General features: G+C 41.3%; 1 protein-coding gene across 1 annotated transcript in view; it reads left to right on the top strand.

Moving 5' to 3' along the window:
• ptprdb (protein tyrosine phosphatase receptor type Db) overlaps nucleotides 1-22,252 on the top strand; it is a 178,722-nt gene that overhangs the window by 25,649 nt on the left and 130,821 nt on the right. The window contains 1 exon segment of the mRNA XM_034081469.2: nucleotides 2,220-2,245. The gene's annotated coding sequence lies outside the window, so the exon portion shown is untranslated.

A 22,252-nucleotide genomic window follows, 5' to 3' on the forward strand; every position in this document is an offset into this window, starting at 1 on the left:
AGGATGTTGCTGCTGTTTCATCTCTTTTTTTGTTGAAGAATGCATTCTGAAGCTCCATGCTTAAATACCAATACCGAATGTGCACAGCTAGTGAGAGTGCAACAACCCAACATGATCCCTCAAAGGCAATACATTAATTAATGGCTGTCCTAAAGTGCTAACAAAAAGCGAAAATATCAATGTCTTGAACACCATGGTGGCCTGGTTCAGACGCTTGTGTGACCAGTTTAATGCAGGCCATGGATCTTGTTCATTTTTATCTACAATTATTTTCTGTATCTCATGCCCCTTGCTATTGCCATTTTCAATTACTTTATCTCTTATGTCCCTGAAAAAAATGCCTAAATATAGTATATGCAAATAGTATTCCGAGTATTCTGAGATTTAAACAATATGTAAAATAATGCATTCATTCCCATTACCACACCAAATACATTAGCTGTATATTGTATACCTTTTATTATATCTCTAAAAGTTGTGCCACAAAATAAATCCTCAGAAGAATTCACCTGGTAACATTTTGGGGACGGCCTCCTTCATCCTGCAATTTTTTTCCATTTAAAAACCTTTTGGTTGCTTGGCCTTTACTTAAATTTAGAGTGTATTTAAGTTCAAGTAAAATATCCAAATGTTATCTTGGGGAGCTTTTCAGAAACCAAGTTGAGTGATCATTGCTTTTCATGTAAGCTCAACCTCCACAATATGTCTGACAGCATTTTACATCTGCCAATCAAAAAGCACTTAAATTCTTTCTGACAGTGTGTTATGGGTGTGTGTTACTGTTAGGGTATGTGTACGTTGTTCAATCAAAACTAATTCATACATTGTCCTTATCAAGCGTGTTTATAGTTGTCCTGAATGAACGGCCACACGAGAGGGCAGGGTGAAAAGCCGGCAGTTATCCAGAAAGGGCAGAGGTGTGATATCTGTTAAACACACGGATAATGGTAAACAGTGTCGCCTGGAAGACATTCATAGTGTTGCAGTGACAAAAAATGACTAATAGAGAGAGTTGTAACCATGGCTCTTTTCTCACCTGTGCAGAGTTGTCCAATCAGGGCGTGGAGTGGGTGTGAATGACAGTTTTGGAAAGAAATCAAAGTAGTTGGACACAGCCCCCACCTTTTTGACACTGAATAGAGATGTCGGGGGAGGGGTGTCAGAAGTTATTCGACCATCCGACAAGCCCTTCTGATGAGCATACTGGCAGCTTCAGGGTGTTTGCATTGTCTCGTTCCAAGGCCGCCTATATCGCAGCCAGGAGAGCATAGTAGTGTGAAGTACAGTATAGGTCACTGGTTGGCAAGGGATACAAACCCAGTACAATCTCCCCACTTCCTGCTCCGCTCGATTGGGGTCTGATAAAGTCTGGTGCTGCAGAGTTAAAGGAGGAGAGGAATAAATATTGAAAAGGTTCCAGAGATTCAGCAAATCCATGAGGGCTATTTCGAGAATGTTTTTTTCCCTGGTTTGTTTATTTAAACTCTGCAAGTTCTCTCTTAAACAGCCCACTCAAAAGCAGATTTAAGAGCAGCCTCTTTTATGATTTGTTTTTAAATGATGAAACTGTCAAATGGTATTCAGTGCAGCAGAAAGTGCTTCGCTTTGCTTCCTCTTGTAGATCTACTGCACATTTCCATTCAAAGCTGTCAACAACCACCTGGACTGGCTTAAAATTATGAACAAATACACATTTCGGTCCATTTCATGAATGTTTACTGTATAAAATATGAATGGTTGCAATTTAATTTTTTTATTAATTGATACACTAATCTTAGCTCATTTAATTTGCATTGAGCAATAAGTCAATGTATTTCTTTGACTACTGTCATTATATAAAATGTTTGAATGTATTTTTTGGAAGTCTAAATCTGTGAAGGAATGACTTGGGAATGATATTACACCTTTTATTCTATCTAATAATAGAATAGAAGAAAATAGAATGTTTTTTGTTTTCACCCTGCTGAACGGCCTGTGTAGTAATAGTGGTACTTCTATGGGCAAAGAGGAAAGACATTGCAGCTAAAAGCGCATCATGCCTGTGTGTGAGATGACATCAACTCTAGAACTTTGAAATCTCTTTTGTTTTACCTCGCACATTCTACTGTGAAGTGTTCCGCTACTGCTCTCAACGGTAAACTAATCTGAATCTCTTTTCTCTCTTTTCCTCTCGTTCCTCTCCTCTGTCTCTCCCCTTCTTTCGCTCCTTCTCTTTGCAGTTTGACGTGTTGAAGTGCTTCTTAAGGTAAGAGAGAGTGTCATTTCATGTTTTCCCTCTCTTGTTCTTTCTTTCTCTGATTTTCTTCCCATAAAACACAGCATGCCATCAGAACTTGGCACAGCATGTGTATCACGGAACAATCTGCGTCCTCAAAATGTATTTGGCTCAGGATCCTGCTCACTGAAACACAATAACATTGTGTTAAAATAACAAAGAGACACTCTGGGTAACACTCCCACTGCACTCCCCTGGTAAAGCCATGATCACAAATGCACAGGACTGAACCAGCAGCCATTAGGAGAATCTATATGGGTCTAATACAGCATATGTGATACATTTACATCCTTCTATTAGTTATTAAATGCTCTAAATCAGTAAGATATATAAAGCGCTGTGTAGTCATTCTGCGCAGTACACACAAAGAGTAATAATATACAGTAAATCCTCTTCCACGCTGCCTTGGAAGTGAATCATCCTGTCACAAGCTGTTAGTCATAACCGGGTCTGTTTGCAAAAAAAAAAAAAAGGGTAAAAAAACAACGTGCTTTATAGTTTTTAAAAGGCAATGCCACGGTTATTGTTTATTTGTGGATTACAGGTTTTAGCCTTATTATATCTCAAACATATTACTTTCAGACTCGGGTGCTCTGTAATAATATCAGCAGACTCACAATACTTCTCAGAAGAAAATGAAATGTGCTACAGCCGTACAACTTGGTCTGACCTTGTGTTTGGCATGCAGTTATTATCTGACTGCAGTGTATCAGTGTGAGCATGGGCACATCTTGTGAGTGCATGCAGTGCTTTTATTTTTTATATAATCTTTGTGATTTGATAAGAAATATTTTTCATTTTAGAGCTCAGTGGCTCAGTTTTGGCTATCGTGCTGTGAAAAACATTAAATAACCCCTAATTTGTATAATTTCCTCCATGGAGCTTTTAAAAACAGCTGTAAATAAACATGTTTTGTTTTTGATTTTTATATGATTGTTTTTGACAAAATAAATAAAATACAAAACATTATGTTTTAAAGGCCTTCCACCTCCATGATACAAGAACGCCTAAAACAGACAGCATAACAACAACCTGAAATATGATAGAAGACAACACTATCGGAAATGTGGACCCACGGCCCTATCAGGAAGTTGCCATCAGAAACAATGACCGACTGTTTTGGAAGTAATATGGTCTGTGTTTACATTAGCAAGCTAATTTAAAATAGTCCTGTGTGACACGAAAAAAAAAGGGGAAAATCGTGTTGGTGAACACGAATCAATAGATTACATTTCGTGACTATAACACGAAATGCCGTGAGACTGGGTTGGACATACTGGTTAAGTTGTGTTTGTGCTAGCTTGGTGCAGGGGATAGACATGTGATGTTAGTTTCGGCAACAACAACAAAAAATGATCTGACTGAATAATTTCACAGTTGTCTTGTGTACATATTGTGTGTTCTTAGCTTTCTATGCTAACGCTAACAGTATCGCCATAGTTCTGACTGAGTTGAGGGCTAGCCTCTACTGGAGAGAGTATGTGTACAAAAGCAGGAAATAAAAAAAGGAACTCACCTTGTGGTAAACCCACAAGAAAAAAAGCATTTGAGCTCCATACTGTTTCAGAAAAATTCTTGATGTTGTTTGGAACATGATATGGCTTTTAATCACGGAAGCATTTAGCTTTATCTCCGGTAGAAATCTGAGCAGGCATTAGCTCCCCCTCCTCCTCTTTTTTTTTTTTTTCAAGCTAAGGTCCCCGAACCTGCAGTTCTCTAATGGCGTATTTCCACTACAGCGCGGTTTAAGCGTGCCGTGCCGTGCCCGGCCCGTTTTTGGTTGCGTTTCCACTAGGTTTAGTTCCGGCTAGCGGTTACTTTTTCACAGTTTTCTGGCTCTCCAAAATCGAGGTTCTTTGTTCTTTGCTCTGAGTATGCTAAACTAGTGAGAGAATCGCTGGCAACTACAACAAAATGAACATATTTTACTGTGATTTAATTGTAATACACGTTTCAAAATAATGCCGAAGTAACAACATACTGATACCAGTTAGTAAAAACCATGAATTAATGCTTTGACAAGTCTGCATACAGACGGCAGGCGAAAAACTTTTAAAATGCGTGTTTTCTGAATGGAGATTGGCTAAGCTAACGCAGTATATGCTCCGACCGTCCACACTCACAACAACGGCCTATACAGACATAAATAAACCAGCGACTGCATTTGCCCTCACACAGACAGTGTGTGGTTTGTACTTATTTAACTTGTCTACTTTCTGAACAGATATAAGGAGTTGTGAGCTCTGAGGGCTAACAGCTAACGGCTGATGTTGGTTTTCTGTTTCGCATTGAAGATGACGTCACGGGTTATTTTGAATTGTTATAGTTTACTGTATAGTTATAACTGCATACATTCATAAACAAAATTAATATAAGTTTGCTACAGCAATTCAAAACGTTTGGCACAAAAAGATTGTTAATCTTGCATTTTAATATGAAATCCTGCCACATATCAATTTAGCTGTGATACTGTAATTATAGCTGAATTTAGTCCAAATCACCCACACCTACCTCAGAACCAAGGATTAGTAGAAAAGGATGCCAAAGAAGTTAAAACATAAAAGTGCACCACAATTGTATCTGCAAGGCTTTTACCAAACACATGCCATGCTAATGTGCCCCTTATGGTTCGCTTTAGTGCCCAAGGTTGTGCTTCAGATTTAAAAATGTCTTTGATCTATGTGTGCTTGTTTGCCAGTGTGTATGCGTGAGCATGCGTCTACAGTCTCTGTCTCCTTCCTTGTGTTTGTCTGCTTCCTAGTGTTTGGAGTAGGCTCGGTGGGACTGTGTGTAGAGCCTCATTAGTGGCTAAGGTTTGGCTGGCCGTTGCTGCTGGAGACTTACTCGGGGGCACAAAGTCATATGTTACTCTATTGCTGGCCCATCTGCCACGTTGGCTCTATTGAGAATCTAACTTTTGTTTCTGTGCATGTGCATTTCTGTTAGCAGTGGTTGAAGGTTACTCAGTACATTTAAATGTATCTACCTATAGTTATGATGTACTTATTGTACGACCTTGAGCATCAAAGCAAAATGATATGTTATTATTTAAAGAGCCTGTGACACCATCCCAACAACTGTTGTGCAATGAAATATTGGGCTACTAGTAATCTCGAACCGTCAGTTTAAAAAAGAAAAAGCGATACCGTTTCGTTAAATATCAATAATTTCGAACATCGCGGGGAAATTCCTTCACTCATTTTGAAGTTTTGGGGGAAGCCGGAAGTGACGTCAATGCGGGAACGCTTCGAGAGCCAAACACGGACAAAGTGTGTTGTGTCATGCGTAGAAATGGTGAATTACTGAGTTTAGGCACGTTACTAACGTTTTAATGAAGTTGACTACAGTATATTCATATGTGTCAGTGCTTTCATGTCAATTCGGCGACATAAACATAGATGATCGTGGTGAAGATGATGATTACATTAGGATTAAAAATCGGGAGTGAGAGCTGCTGAATTTCCTCCCGTCGGATGTGATATAAAAACAAATCGATTATTTTTGTGGTTATAAACTCAAGTGGATGAAACTACATTTATTAGTGCTTTCATGTCAATTCGGCGAACATATGATACATTAAATGATGAGTGAGGATGATGATTAAAAATCGTTTGTTTGAGCCGGTCTGCATTTACTGATGAGAAAACAAACCCATGCTTTTTGTAGTTGTAGTAGTACACCAACGTGGATTAAACGTGTGGTTTTTTACCACAATGTTGGGGAAATTAATGGATAAAATGCACGGATTATTATTATTATTCCCACTCCGATCGGGACACTAGGTCCACCGTTTCCCCGCAGCGAGGCTCCCCCCGTTGACAGTTTACGTGGGCTGGGTGCAGTGGCGGACTGGCCATCGGGACGAATCCCGATGGGCCGGTACCGAAGTGGGCCGGTCGGATAAGTAACTAGCACATCCCCCATAGGCGGCGCGTGAGGCTCAGGTTTGAGAAGGCTAAATAACTTCTTTTACCTGACGCTGCCCGCCTCCGGTGGTGAGATTAACTCAGTGTGCGGAGTTTAAATCTCTCAAGTCATATTACAGGATAAAGAAAATACAGTTTAAACTGCCGTATGCAGAGAAGACGCCGACGTGTCGCACTTATCATTCATATTACATCATCAATCAGATCATCGATCATATAATATCATAATATATCATATATTTCCTTATCTGAGTCAGCTTCTCCAGCCTCATCTGGCCGTGCAACACTCACAGTGTCACAGACTGGATGCAGAAGTATTATTTAACACATTATGTTGACGAAACACTCGAGACAAATGTAATTAAAGTCAGATCCACTCGTGTACTAGACGTGAACTCACGTCTAGTACGTGAACTCAGCTGGAGAGAGAAACCCTGGCTTGATTTACCGAGTTGATAACCAGCGTCGTAGGACCGCTTAGCGAGATCTCGTTTGTTAGTTTGTTGTTAGTTTGTTTGTTACTCAAACATATCCAGGGTCTGTTGAACTGGCTTCGTAGTACAGGGCACAGGTGGCTAGCAGCGCTAATGTCAAAGACACAGACATTATACATTATATTTGTATTTTACATCCCCCGCTCCCCCCGTTGACAATTTACTAGCGGTACCGAAGTGGGCCGGTCGAGAGTCCCGGGATGATTTTTAGTCCCATTCCACCACTGGCTACATGACCATATGATCGCCCATATTGACGCACCTCATTCCTAAACTTCTAACAGATACTACAACATAAACCGATCCTTCAGCCTCATATGAGCTCTCAGACACGTTCAACATTAACCTGTCATCGCTGTCTGAGCTTGCTGCTGTGTGCACCATCGTGCGTTTACATCTGACTGTATATATATAAAGGTTTACATGCAGATGCTGGGATCCTGGACGGTGCAGCTGGAGCGCTGTGCCCGCAATGACGTCACCCATCATTTGGCGGGACTTGAAGAATCCGCGAGAAAATCCAGAAAATTGTCAACATTGAAGGCAGATTAATGGTTATCAAAGTACAAATATCCAAAATCAGTTCAGTAACGGTTTTCAAGGGGACAATATGTACTCAAATTGATGGGTTTGGATGATGGGGGAAAACCGTGTCACAGGCTCTTTAAGTCAATAGAGTAGTGCAGTGATGATGTATTTTTGTAGGCCGACCCGGAAGTAAGCTGCGCAAGGGTTCCCTCGACAAAAAAGCAACGGGATTTCTCCATAGGATTTTGGAATATTGTAAAAAATCTGATCTGTGGAAAAGAAACCTGTTTGATAAATGCACGTTTTGTTCAGCTGGATAATCTCCACATGTCTACCCTACTTTGATCATTTTCTAATCATATATCTAATCGCCAGAAGCAAAATGCTAACGTTATTGTTACGTTGAGTGAAGCAGGCAGGACCCAAATGCAGAAAATACCTTTATTTCAAGGATATGGCACACGGACAATCAGAACACTCCCCGGTGAACACTGTCACAGACAAACGACGAACCAACACTGAACACAGGAAGAGACAAGACTAAATACAGGGAGGGGTAATCACAAGACAAGAAACAGTCGGGCAGGGGAGGAGAAACACAAGGGCCACAGGTGAACACAATCAGACAACTAGGGACACCAGGGAAACTAACGACAGGAGGAAAAACACAGGGAAAAGGACCAGACAATATACCAACAGGAAAACATGACATGGAGAACAGCAAAACACCCAAAACAAGACATACAAAACGTGACAAAACACAATAATCGTAACAGAACCCCCCCCTCAAGGGACGGATTCCAGACGTCCCTAAAACACCAAAACAGTCCATTAAACGTCCAAAAAAAAACGTCCAGCAGGGTGGGTGGAGGGGGACCGAAGGAGGGACACAAAACTAGGGCCACCAGGGTGGGTGGAGGGGGTCAGGAGGACGGGTTTGGGCTGACAACCCAGGAGCACAGCGGAGGACCCGGAAGGGATCTCGGGCGGACGGCCCGGGGGCAAGGCAGAAGCCGAGAAGGGGGACCCGGGCGGACGGCCCGGGGGCAAGACAGAGTCCAAGGTGGGGGTTATGGAGGGCCGAACTCAGGGGGCCAAGCATGAGGGTGTGGACCACGGCCGGAAAAGTCAGGGGGCCGAGCATGAGGGTGAGGGCCGCGGCCGGGAAAGTCCCCCAGCGGAACCTCCAACGGCACTTCAGTAGGGACTTGAATTGGGACTGGAGAGGGAACTCGAGAGGGGACTCGAGGGGACTCGAGAGATGACTTGAAAGGAAACTGGAGAGGGGACTCGAGAGGGAACTTGAGATGGGACGAGAGTTGGGATTTGAGAAGTGACTAAAGGAGGGACTAGAGATGGGACTAGAGGAGGGACTTGAGAAAGGACTTGAGAAAGGAATTGAGTAGGGACTAGAGAAGGGACTTGAGATGGGACTAGAGTTGGTACCTGAGAAGTGACTAGAGAAGTGACTAGAGGTGGGACTGGAGAAGGGACTAGAGATGGGACTAGAGAAGTGACCTGAGGAGGGACTAGGGAAGGGACTAGAGGGGGAACTCGAGAAGAGACTAGAGAGGGGACCAGAGAAGGGACTAGAGAAGGGACTTGAGTTAGGACTTGAGAAAAGACTAGAGAAGGGACAAGAGATGACTATGGCAGCTGGGGCCAGAGCTGGGTCTGGAACCATGGCCGCTGGGGCCGGAATTGGGGCCGGGACCATGGCTGCTGGGGCCAGAACTAGGTCTGGAACCATGGCTGCTGGGGCCAGAACTGGGTCTGGAACCATGGCTGCTGGGGCCGGAATTGAAGCCAGAATCATGGCTGTAAGGTCCGGTTCTGGAGCCGGAAACATAGCTGAATGGGCCGGCTCTGGAGCCGGAATTGAAGCCAGAATCATGGCTTTAAGGTCCGGTTCTGAAGCCAGAAACATGGCTGCTGGGGCTAGGACCGGAGCCGGAACCATGGCTGCAGGTGCTGGAATCCTGGCCTTGCGTTTCCTTCCATGCTGCCTTGAAGCCTTGTGGAGGCTCAGAGGTCCTCCAAAAGCCAGACGAGACCCAGCGAAAGGGTCCTTGAAAGGAGCCTTGTTGGGAACTGTGGCCGGCAGGGGGCTAGCATGCCAGGAAACAGGTTTGACCTCAAAGCTACCGAAAAAGTCCTCCACCCACTCGGGAAATAACTCCTTTAACCAGGGCCTTGAGGTTACTTCTAGGCGTACCGTTGAGATAATTGACTGCCTCTCTTCACTACTGGAGGCATATCGACAGTCGATTTTAAAGCACATTAGGTTGTACGTCACCTCGTACAGGCTGTCTGCTGGGTCCATCTTTTGGTTGGTTCGTTCTGTTACGGTGAGTGAAGCAGGCAGGACCCAAATGCAGAAAAAACTGAAAATACCTTTATTTCAAGGATATGGCACACGGACAATCAGAACACTCCCCGGTGAACACAGACAAACGACGAACCAACACTGAACACAGGAAGAGACAAGACTAAATACAGGGAGGGGTAATCACAAGACGAGAAACAGCCGGGCAGGGGAGGAGAAACACAAGGGCCACAGGTGAACACAATCAGACAACTAGACACACCAGGGAAACTAACGACAGGAGGAAACACACAGGGAAAAGGACCAGACAATATACCAAGAGGAAAACATGACATGGAGAACAGCAAAACACCCAAAACAAGACATACAAAACGTGACATAACACAATAATCGTAACAGTTATGCTATAAACGAACTATAGCCGGGTACAGCAGGGCTGTACGACTTCAACGTCACGCCAACTTAAGATCGATATTAAAAGACACAGATTCTAAATTGTACAAGTTGAAGCCTTTGTTTTTACAGTTTGCAAGAGCGCAGGTACTTGCTTTCAAGCAGAAAAGGGGCAAACAAACTTAGCGGGAGTGTTTACGTGTTCCGCGTAATGACGTACAACGTCCTCGACAACCTCTGTAGTCCTATTCAGCCACTTGTTAACAACCATCGTTTTTCAGACACATAAACTCTTCAAAAATCACCAGTGGGGCCACTGCTGATGTATTTAATGTGGTAGAAAAAACATGTGATCTGTGTCTTAAATTTGTGTCAACCACAGACCTTATTTAGAGCTATTTTCCAAAAACTAGTTAAAAAAAAACATTGACTCTGAGACGAGGGAACCGGAAGTGGTAAAAATGCTAACTCACTTCCGGGTTTTAGGACTCATTCCTGCACCACTCGATAACCTTTATCCAGTGCTACACAGTATTTAAAGCAGGTAAAATTGGCTCCACCTAGACCAACTTGTTTAACAAAAGTTTGGATGGCAAGATTCAAAAATAAAAATAGACATGGATAGGCATAGGCATAATAACCTCTATAACAACTGGCTTACTGCATAATGTCCCTGGTTGTGTTCAACAGCTCTAAACAACCTAAGTTGTGTAATGTGTTGTGTTTGTGATAAAACGTGTTTAAAGCCTTAGCTTTAATAGCTCCGCTCAGCAGGAAAAAGGTTAATTATCACATCCTGTTACAGACAGACAGGACACCTCATCCTGTCAATCACACACACACCCACACGCACACACACACTGAACCACACAAACAAGCCGACCATCCAACAAACTGTGTGTGTATCTGTCATATAAAGATGTAATCTAGCATCTGTTCGTCCTCATTTGCCTCATCACTCGGTTGGGGCCATCATTCATTTTTTCTCATATCACTTCCTCCTACCTCCCTCCCTCCTCCTCTGCCACCACACATATTCACAATATGACAGGACGGAGTCCTCTTGGATCACGTATCTTTACTTTGATAAAATGTGTGGATTACGAAGGTTTATCACCTTGAAAAATGGGCCGCAATTGAAAAATGAAACGACAGACACGTGGACAGAGGTGTTCAGTGGGTGTGAAGCAGTAAACCACAGAACATGATTGTTGTTGTGCTCCTACAATTGAGAGCTGGGACAAAAACTGACAACTCAAAAGCAACCATTAAGAAGTAGTGGGATTTATTTTTCTTTAAAAATGAACAGCTCCACTTTAGATCACAAATCCTTCCAACAATATCTCTGCACTTTCTCATGTCATCCACTCGACACTTCTATCTACTTTATCTTTCTCCTCAAACACTCCCATCTTCTTCTTCCACTCCAACACTTCTCAGTGTCTCTTTTTTCCCTTACCCTCCTTTTTTGCACACATTCACCTCCTCCCTCTCTCTCCATCCTCAATTCATTGTAAGTCTAGACAGCTTCAGGAGCAGGTGCTGATGCTGGGAGAGGTGGGGAAAATGGGGTGAGAAGGAGGGAGGAAAGGAGCCAAGGGGATAAGGAAGACTAAGAGAGAACCGAGAGAGATTAATAGATCAAGCGGGGAGGCATATGATGAAAGTTTAGAAGAGTATGGAAAGGAAAGGAAATGAAAAGAAAGGAGAGGGATGGGTCAGGTTTAGGTAGGATTGGAGAAGAGAGAAGGGAGGGGGGGATATATGGGAAAGAGGAGATCTGAGTAAATCAGGTAGGTGCTCTGCTGAGGGGAGAGATTCAGAAGAGGCTATTTTAATGCAGGGTAGAAATCAGGTGCTGGAGGTGGGGAGAGAAGAAGAAAGGGGAGGTGATGGGAGTTTTGGAGGAAGGAGGTAAAGAGAGAAAAAAGACTGAAGAAGGGAGGGGAAGTCAAGATGCAGGGGAGGAGAAAAGGGGGAAAAGCTTCAAGAAAATGTGGGGGCTAAGTGAGAAAGAGAAGGAAGCAGAAGGATGGATAGATGTATGGGCAGAGCATGTTTAGGAGAGGGGATAGGAACAGTGTTGTTGAGCTTTTACGGGAGGACGCCCGGCTGCAAGGAAGTGAGGTGGGTAATAAGGCCATAGCTCATTCCTGTGGAGCAGCCTCTATCCTATTAGTGACTACCTCTCACTGGATGACTTATATGCACCTGGTTTTTCAGCAGCAGGATGACGGCAGATGCTTGGGAAGAAACAAACACACACACACGTGCACATTCATACAGACACCGGGCCGATGATAGGAGAGCTCTGCTCCTGTTTCCTCATGTGAACAGAGAATGGCATCAGTGACAGAGAAACCAACAGCTTACAGCAAATTGTCAGATAAAAGAAGATACTAAGTGTTTACGTCAATTAAGTAGTCACAGTACTGCTAATTACTCAACCGCAAAAGCAATTGGTTGCACGTTACATTACATTTCTTACTTAGCCTATAGCTCCCTCAAAGATGCCTGTAAAGAATGTTTAAAGCATCCATAGGAAAACATCACATCTGTATTTAATATGTACTGACCAACACCTAGCTCAGGGGTATCCAACCTTTTTGACTAAAAGAGCCATTTTGCCACCTTTTCCACCAATTTTTTTAGTCTGGAGCCGCAAAACGTATTTGATAGCTTGATAGCTTATAAAGTTGTATATATTGTTATATCATAGACAAAAACTACAGTTTTTTTAGTTTACTGTACCTCTAATAATAAACAAATAACTCTTCTAAGGAGAATCCAAAAAATATATACAGGCCAACTTTAAAATAAATTACATACAGCACTTGGGGAGTCCTCTGCACATTTGAAGAAAAATAAATCAAATTAAAATGTGCCCACTTTGAATTGAATAAAACATATAGCTGCACCCTAAAAAGAGTGAACTGATTGAATAATGACTAAAGATCGTCAGCTGTCTTACTCTTCCGTGTTTTTTCTCCCATATATGTAAAGGCTGCAGCGCCTTTGACAACTTCTCTCCACATATCAAACATAACTCAGATAACTCTGTCCACGCAGAATTAAATCCTCTGTGTTCCTCCGATACTTTTATTTTCTTTGATTTATCCATCGAGCCGGGGGTCAGGTTATTCGCCTGCAAGAAAAAGCGCTGGTGCGGGACCGTAGCAGGATATGACGCATATTTTAGTTGACCTAATTAAAACCGTTTTGTTTTTTATTTATGTGTCACAGTATCACCTCAAAATACAAGATAAGAAACATTTTCAACCGTGCAACAAGATATAAATAGTCCTACAAATATATATATTTTTTATTTCCTTAGTCTAAGCTCAAGGGAGCCAGAGCAGAGGGCTTAAAGAGCTGCATGCGGCTCGGGAGCCGCGGGTTGCCGATCCCTGACCTAGCTCAATGTTAGCCCTCAACTCAGTCAGAACTATGGCGATACTCTTAGCGTTAGCATAGAAATCTAAGAACACACAATATAAGCCTTAGCAGGCATAACTATCAACAGAATAGCGTTGCCAGGCAACAGCTTGGGTTCATGTTCATTTACAAACTCTTCAACTAGAACCCATTTAAAAACATTTTAGAAGGCCTCACAAAATACTTTAATGTAAATTTAAATTTAAATGTGAAGGAATATGTGTATAACAAAATACATCCGTCATAAACAATACCGGAAACAGACGTATTGCCTATATATGGGACATTTCGAGCGTCATTACGATACACCCACTGAACTGATTACCCAAGATCCTCAGCTATGGTTGAAGCTCGGTGATTGGATGTTTTAGCCGCAATGCATGTTAGGATATGGTGTTTATGCGATATGAAATCCGAAAACATTTAAAAAAAGAAAATAATACTTTATACTTTCTCTTTGAAAGTCATCACATAACGGAATTGTAATACACGGTTTGGCTACATTAAATATTACACATCTGCCGTAGTTCAATTCAGAACATGTGACACGTTGTTAATACCGAACAGACAGACCGCTGTCAAGGACTTATTATAAAACGGACAAGTCAAATCAAGCAATCTGATTGGTTCTTAGCCGTGATATACTGAGCGTATACCACGGGTAGAATTGTAAGTTACTTTTCACAACAAGTCAGTATCCCTCCGCGCCTGAGAAAAACAGTATACAGTTGGGCTGAAAAGCAAACTGCATGCAGTTTGCTTTTCAAACTGGAACAAGAAAGCAGCGGAGAAGTAACGGGGCAGAAACCCTCCTTTTTACGCAGCGGTCCAGACATAGAAATCAAACGGCAAAACATATTCAGTGTGCAGTTCCTTTGGCATTAGGGCAGGGATATCTAGATACTTTCCAAGGTTTGACATAATGAATTGTGCTACTTTTAAAGCAAGCAACGTTGTTTTCAAATCTGTAATCAAAGAGGTCCGCAAAAACGCTATCGACCAACCAGTTTTTTTTATTTGACTTCCGTTACGAAACAAATTTACAAAGCATAAGATGGAAACATTTAAGATTAACTTCGACCTCCGGGGGGGTCTTACTATGGAGGAGTGGATTGAGGAGTGCCTATCTCCAGAAAAAAAAGCACCTAAACTACGACATGCAGAGCTACGTGAAGAGCAGGTAGACCAACTGGAAAAGTACCACCATTCAAAAGCTTTCTGATGCGGGTCTTGAAACAAAGCAGAGAAATTGACCGTTAGTGGCCACAGGTGCGAAAGCTCTCTCCAGAGCTACTGGAAGCCCAATCTCGGGGACCGGAGAAAGTGGAGCAATATTCTCGCCACGCCAAGCAACAGCCTAGAACATGGGTTGGCAACAGGAGGCCCGCGGGCCATTGTTGGCCCGCCAGCAATAATATGTGGCCCGTAATTTTGAGAATCAAAAATAAAATATTATTTTGAGATTTTTTTTTTTTTTTTTTTAACAACATAGGACCGAGAGTCGCACATCAGGGTTTCCGTTACCCGGTAATTACCGGTTTTTATCTGGTAAAATTAATTAAAACCCGGTAAATTCAAAACCTGCTGGTCAAAATGTCTGGTAATAATTAGGGATGCTCCGATCGATCGGCCGCAGGTCATTATCGGCCGATATTCACTCTTAATAGTTTGATCGGTGCTCTCTATAAAGGCCGATCAGGAGAGCTGGATCTGATCGATATGGACAGAAACGCGAGTGAAGTATAACCGGACCCGAGAGAGAGATCAGATCAGCTGCTGCATAATCACCTGAATCCCCGCCCACTGTTGAGCGCGCTGCATGAGAAACTGACGGGCTGTCAGGAGAGAGAGGGAGGGAGAGAGGAAAAGAGAGGATCCGTTTCTCCCGTGTTATTATCCAAAGTTAATGTAAACTTTTGAATAATGTACTTCATCTACAAGTAGTTTGTTTGAATGTAATCATTTTGTTGTTTGTGGAACAATTCTTCTTATTATTATTGAAACATGACCGGTAAGTTTCAAATTTGTCCGTTAAAATCAATTCTGTCCCGACATATCCGCTTACATTCATAATGTCAGCGGAGGGAGGGGAAGCGGCGCTGTGGAAGAGCAGAGCGCGAGGAAGAGCTGTCATCTTCCCTTTACAAGCTTCAAACATGTATTTATCGAGTGATTTTGGAAATAAAAGTTCCATATTCTGAAAGCCAAGACTTTGTTTATTTAAAATCAAACAAAACATCCGAACCCCGAAAAACTAGTTTTTTATGCAAATCCACGTTTATTTTGAAATGAGCTGTTGCGACTTCCGACTGATTTCGATAGAGCGGGTCACATGTGGCAAATGTGTGGTTGGGGGGAACCAGGTCAATTAAAGTACTTATTTAACTATTAAATACATTGAGTTTGAGTAAAATACTTGGTTACTGATTCATTTAGGTTATAATATATTAAATTGCAAGGCAAAACATGCTGTAATTGATTTATTTTGTCCTTTGATATTTTTTAAAGGTTTTCAACCTGAAAGAATCCTAATGTGTCCTTGAAAAGTTGAAATAAAGAAAAGGAAAAAGGATTCCAGTTGTCCATGTGTCCTCTGTTACCCCTCAAGCCTCTCAAATGGGCAAACACTCAAATAAATGCCAAACACACAGAGAACTTGACAATACTTATCAGAATAAAAGTATGTTAAATAACACTGCTACCTATTAATAACTCTACTTTACTCAGTGGAGGCTCGTCCATTGAGGAAAGGGAGGACCATCCTCCCTACAATTTCAGAGAAAGATTTACTTTGAAGAGAACAATAAATACAAAGATAAGTCAGTTAAAATACAGATAATAGCCCTGGCTTTGGGACTGAAATGGGGCGAGAGAGGACGAGCCTCCCTTTGGGTGGGTCTAGCCAGAGGCTCTGGATTGGGCGCCTATATCATCAGTGAACCAATCAACGGATCTGACTGCGCATCTAGAGTATTGATGGGGAGGGTTATCAGCGATATCAGAGTTTTTTCTGAACCGGGGAACAGGGGCGCTGCACCCTCTTACCAAAATCAATTCCTTGAATTAGGCTTTGATTATGTTCTGGCCCGCCATCTTGCGGCTCAGCAAAAAATTGGCCCAAGGCCAAATTTACTTGCCTACCCCTGGCCTAGAACAACCTCAACCTGTACAAGTAACCACGTAAGCCATGCTACTGATGCTGGACAGTTTTTCAGTGGCTGCACCTCCGCTTCGCGTCGGGCCGAACCACGCCCCTTAGCTGTGATATAATGAGCATATACCATGGCCTGTCGTGAGCTATTGCTTAATTGACCGTTGTTAAGGACGCTCACATCTTCAGAAAGAAGTCCGGTCGATTTAACTGTATACAGTTGGGCCGAAAAGCAAACTGCATGCAGTTTGCTTTTCGAACTGGGACAAGAAAAACAGCGGAGAAGTAACGGGGCAGAAACCCTCCTTTTTACGCAACGGTCCAGACATAGACATCAAACGGCGACACATATTCAGTTGCCAGTTACTTTGTCATCATTAGGGCAGAGATATCTAGATACTTTCCAAGGTTTGACATAATGAATTGTGCTACTTTTAAAGCAAGGAGCGATGTTTTCAAATCTGTAATCAAAAAGCTCCTCAAAAACGCAAGCAGTTCCTACCGTTGGCTTTTCAAACTGACAAGACAAGAGACGCCCTAACTGTTTTTAAAATGTAACAGTTTGAAAAGCAAGCAAACTGTCTGATTGTCTTTAGTTTTCCGCTGTCGTGTGATAGCAACATGGAGGATTTTAACATTAATTTTAATATATTTGGAGAGCACAGTAATTTGGAGGAATGATTAGTGGCTGATGAGTCCCCAGTGAAGAAAAGAAAAAGACAAGAGGGACAAGAAAACAGCGGAGAAGTAACGGGCAGAAACCCTCCTTTGTACGCAGCGGTCCAGACATAGACATCAAACGGCAACACATATTCAGTGTGCAGTTACTTTGGCATTAAGGCAGGGATATCTAGATACTTTCCAAGGTTTGACATAATGAATTGTGCTACTTTTAAAGCAAGCAGCGATGTTTTCAAATCTGTAGTCAAAAAGCTCCTCAAAAACTCTATCGAAGCAGTTCCTGCCGTTGCTACGTTAGTTCTTCAAACGGTAACAACGGACTATTGTTCTTAGCGGATGCATGTCAATTTAAATCAATACAACTATTTTTTAAATCAATAAAATCATTTTCTAAATCCATAAAAAGCATTTCAATTAATATTGGGAGTCATAACGTTACTTTTGTTGAGAATGTGGCCATGTAATAAGCGGGATAATGTGCAGCGACTTGGTCATTATGGGGAAAAGAACACCGACAGGTTGATCAGGAGCCCGACGCGAAGCGGAGGGATCTAGATCAGCATGCACATTATCCCTTACATAGAGCCCTGATGAGAAGACGTTTGGACAAACTGGAAGAACTGCCACCGAAACTGAATACGTGACATGAATCATAAATATATCAGCAATTAAACAACATATTCAATTTCTCTTCACAATACGTCTCCTTGCAGTATCAATAGTAATTCGGCTGACTTTTATATTTGATCCAATTGGAAGATAGGCTTCAGTTTACACCATAACGTTGCACAGCTGATATACTGTACAGGGACTTGTAGTTTTTAAAGATATTACTGATTTTCTTTGAATATAAGAATATAAATACTGAGTTCAGAGAATAGTCAGGGGTTTTGGGTGATGGGAGACACATCTTTGGAATCAGAATTTCAATAGCTTACCATTAAATGATGGATATACCTTTCTGTCTGCAAATCAGATATTAACGTGTTGAAGTAAAACATGTGAAATAATAGCAATATCCTGTAAAATGATGTGAAAACATGAATAAAACTACACATCTTCAGATGTTATACATACGTGTCCTACACTAATAATAAAAAGTTATTATGGCATTGTATGCTGTGTGTATTATTTCACAAAAAAGTTAATAGTAATATTATGTTTGATATTATGTGTTATTAACTAGACCACTGGGTCATGTTAACACCAGCTTTTCTGTCGGTTTGGTGTTACAAATATCAAAAAAATATGTGTGGATAACAAAATACATCTGTCATAAACTAAAATGGAAACTTATACTGGAAAGTATAATTTATTGTGTTAACACTTTAAACTTGACAGTTTTTTTAACCCGTGTGTTTTTAACCCGCTAGTGGTTAAAGCACGTTATTGAATTTTGTTGAATAATGTTACAGTATATTTGATTAAAAAATATTAAGAGTACATACAACATAGGGGGAAAGTAGAAGGTCAATGATAGAAATATAGAATAGAAAAAATCAAGAAGATACTGTAAGTCTTTTATTAGACGCTTTTATCCAAAGCGACTTACATACATTCAGTACTGTGGACAATCCCCACAGGAGCAATTTGGGGTGAAGTGTCTTGCCCAGGGACACAACGACATGCTGACTGCAGTGGTATTCGAACTTGAACATCTTGAAATCTTGAAAGGGATGTGCAAAATAGCCATTATATACAGTCTTTAATGAACTATTAGTAGAGAATAACAAGTAATGAATATACTTTATAGGGATCTGCAGATAAATGTTTAGTCTTTTCAAGCACAAACTATCAAATATCTCGCCTGATTCTTGGCACTTGACGGGTGGGGGGGGGTTGGACTTGACAGAGCTTGAGGACTAATCACAGGGTTTGTAAAGCAAGGTGGATGTTGTAGTCCCAAACGATAGCTGAGGATTATGTATAGTGTAGTGTCTTGGGCCATCCTAAACTCCGAAAAACTATTTGTTTCTCCGAATCGAAGGGGAAAAACACAAAAGCATTGTACACAATTTAAACCAATCAATGTTGTGTAATTAACAAGGATAATCTGGTGTTTTTAATTGATGAGTACTACAGATATCACTGTAAAATAATTTGACAATGAGGGGAATACTTCCGGTTTTACTATGAAAACTTCGAGACCGGAAATACTGTTTTCACCCCAAGCTGTTGCCTGGCAACGCAATTATGTTGATAGTTATGGCTGATAAGGCTTATCACTTATTGGCTTATTACTTATTACTGTTTTTATATTTTAAACCCCAAACCGATGGAAAAATCCAACAGCAACGAAAAGACATTCATAACATAACCCCGCGCCCTAGTTAATAGACAAAATAATTTCATACATAATATTGTTAACGACTTTATTTTGAAATTCAGTTCCTGACGGACGGCAAAAAAGCCAGAAATTATAGAATTAAACAAATATATAAAAACAAGGATTAATTGTGTGTTATTGTTGAGTAAATAACAGTCTATTATTTATAAAAGAATAACAAATAAGAAGGAAAAAAAGATTTAAAAAATACATATTTCAGTATTCTGAGCCCGATTTATTTTCCTCACGGACGGCAAAAAAAGTCCGACATTATAGAATTTAAAATAAAAACAATAATCGTGGCTTGATATTGAGTAAGAACATGTTTTTATGAACCCCACAGCTTCCGGTCTTCCATGACCCGACCGGACAAAAAGACGTGGTGCAGGCACGAAACATACTACCAATAAAAGATTTGAAAAATACATTGCTTTTAAAATAGTTCTGTGTGACACGACAAAAAGGGGAAAATTGTGTTGGTGAACACGAATCAATAGATTACATTTCGTGACTATAACACGAAATGCCGTGAGACTGGGTTGGTCTGTCAGCTGAACACAGAGAGTGTACACTGATGTAAGCCTGTCGCTAATAGCAAAAAAGCTAACGGAGCATTACTGTGATTAGTACAGTTACTGTTTTGTATTTACTGAATCCCTTACAACAACAAAACAAGTTTACTTTAACTTGGTAGCAAGAAATGTATCACTCACTGTCCAACATTCGTGCGGAAATAGTTTAGGGAAAGGCAACAACAACCATACCAGCATGTGAACCAGAGACCATGATTTAATATACATTATAAGCTCACTCTGCCGGTTCAAGATGAGATTTATATTCACCAGCACCTCTGGATAGACTCCAAGCATGGAAACAGATCATCTTCTGTTCAGCTAACAACCTTGTTCACTTAAAGTGGGTGTCTGAGTGCTGTATAATCAGTTACTCCAGGGAATTTTTGTAATTGCAAGATATTTAACAAAATCCCCTTCTTTCTTCCAAGGGTTTGACATTTGAACCAGTCCCCACTATTGTACCTTATAAACACTCCTAACTCCTTTGAATTATTCTAAAATGGTGCCATTGTGTCAGAACAATCAAACCAAAGAGGTCTGCTGAACATTTAAAAATAATTAGCATTTTAACAGAAATGGGGAAAAAGAACAGTCTCATTGAACAGTTCCGCAGAAAAGCAACCAGGAAAAAGAGACAGCAGAGACAGAGAGGATTGGTACTTTACAACAAAAAAATAATAATAATTGCCTTGATACTACACACATACATACATACACACACACACACACACACACACACACACACACACACACACACACACACACACACACACACACACAGAGACTGTTAAAACATATTTTCAATCCCATCGTGTCCTTCAAAGTAAAAGTTCATTTGTGTTGTTATAATTTACCATCTCCATGGTGACATTTTCTCCCGAGAATGAAGGGTGACCCCGTCAGACTCCTCACCCGCTGAGTCCAACAAACCCAAGGAATAATGGTTTAGAAAAAGGGGATATAAGAATCTTTTCCAATCATTTTCTGACATTTTAATTACATTTATGCATATTCTTTCCCTGTGAAGAATTTGGGGCAGTGGCTGCAGAGAGAGGGGGAAGAGAAAAAAAGAGAGAGAAAATGGGTCACTTTGGCACAGGGACTGAGAGGCTTCATTTGGAAACCCGTTGCTGTCGTTCTGTGGCCGATTCTAATTCTGCTCCAGCATTCCCATGGTGCACTCGTGGGATTCCAATATCAGCGTGACACCTGTGACCTCGTCAAAAGCAAGAAATAAGCAGGTGTCAGGTCATGCTGGCCTCACCCGCCGCCACCTCTGTGACAGTCAGCCACCTTTCTCTATTTATTCTGCCTATATTAACATTCGCCTTCAGAGAAAAATGTCAGGTATTTTTAATTCAGAACTGTGCATGTTCTTAGTGAGAAAAGCTGAACACATTATCTTTGCCATTGAGAGAATAAGGATGTTAGCACTGAGAGAATTTGATGTTAACTGTGCAAGGAAATTAGATGACTTTGTAATTTTGCCTTTAAAAGATGATAGTTGAGCAGATAGAAGAGGGCAACACTCTCTCAGTGTCTCCACTTTAGAATCTTTCTCCCTCTTATATCTCATTTACCCTTTCTCATTTGCTATAATTCTCCTTATCTTCCTCTCTCTTCCTCACGCCCAAACACGTTCATTTTTCTTCCCTCCCCTCTGTGTTGTAGACACTTTCTTTCACTTTTTCCCTCTCTCCGTCAACTGTTCTCTTGGCCTGGAGCACAGTAGCGTCTAATATGTCTTAAAAAGTAGGACAGCACTGAGTAATTTGTTGCACCTACCAAATGATAATTCCGAATTGTCTCCATATATCCATGACTGCGGGGCCACCCCAAGCACACAATAGCATCTGCTTCTCAAGAGAACAGTCATCGGGATTTTTTTTTGTGCATTTTCGTGAATTGTACTGTTAAATGGAATTTGAATAAATAGGATTATATCACAAAGACATGACACCGTTTCACAGCGGGCTGCTTGTGTCCTTTGTGTAAGTGGCATCATTACACTTAGAATTGGCTGTGTTGTAGATTGCTTACAGCCACACTCTGCTGCAGCTTTTTCTTCCTTCCAGTAAGCATGAAGAGAAAACTTCCTTACATTTCAACCCTTTCCACTGTGCTGTTTCGGAGCGGTATAGG

This window comes from Pseudochaenichthys georgianus, chromosome 1 (genome assembly GCF_902827115.2).
Source record: "Pseudochaenichthys georgianus chromosome 1, fPseGeo1.2, whole genome shotgun sequence".
In the NCBI taxonomy this organism is placed as follows: Eukaryota; Metazoa; Chordata; class Actinopteri; order Perciformes; family Channichthyidae; genus Pseudochaenichthys; species Pseudochaenichthys georgianus.